This window comes from Hylobates moloch, unplaced genomic scaffold, assembly GCF_009828535.3.
Source record: "Hylobates moloch isolate HMO894 unplaced genomic scaffold, HMol_V3 SCAFFOLD_5714, whole genome shotgun sequence".
Taxonomy (NCBI): domain Eukaryota; kingdom Metazoa; phylum Chordata; class Mammalia; order Primates; family Hylobatidae; genus Hylobates; species Hylobates moloch.
In genome coordinates, this window is record NW_026657989.1 from 511 (window position 1) to 1,135 (window position 625).

The following is a 625-nucleotide window of genomic DNA, read 5'->3' on the forward strand; positions in this document are numbered from 1 at the left end:
GGAATATCAGCTCCTCCACCGGTGCGCGGCTGCACCATCCTCAAACCGGAACATGAGCTCCTCCCTGGATCCACGGCTGCAAGACCCAGAAACCGGAACATCAGCTCCTCCTCGGGTCCATGGCTGCACCACCCCCAAAGCAGAACATCAGCTGCTCCCCGGGTCTGCGGCTGCAAGACCCCCAAACTGGAACATCAGCTCCTCCCGGGTCTGCGGCTGCAAGACCCCCAAACTGGAACATTAGCTCCTCCCGGGTCTGCGGCTGCAAGACCCCCAAACTGGAACATTAGCTCCTCCCGGGTCTGCGGCTGCAAGACCCCCAAACTGGAACATTAGCTCCTCCCGGGTCTGCGGCTGCACGACCCTCAAACTGGAACATCAGCGCCTCCCCGGGTCTGCCACTGCACGACTCTCAAACCGGAACATCAGCTCCTCCCTGGGTCTGCGGCTGCACGACCCTCAAACTGGAAGATCATCTCTTCCCCGTGTCTGCCGTTGCACGACCCTCAAACTGGATCATCAGCTCCTCTCCGGAAATGTGGCTGCACGACCCTCAAACTGGAACATCAGCTCTTCCCCGGGTCTGCGGCTACACGACCCTCGAACTGGAACATCAGCTCCTCCC

At 60.8% G+C, this 625-nt stretch overlaps 1 long non-coding RNA gene across 1 annotated transcript in view; it reads left to right on the top strand.

The window, feature by feature from the left end:
• The first annotated feature begins 332 nt into the window (after window positions 1-332).
• Window positions 333-625, top strand: part of LOC131382784 (uncharacterized) — a 1,418-nt gene continuing 1,125 nt past the window's right edge. Inside the window, exon 1 of the long non-coding RNA XR_009212375.1 lies at window positions 333-581. This is a non-coding gene — a long non-coding RNA (uncharacterized LOC131382784). The remainder of the gene's footprint in view (window positions 582-625) is intronic.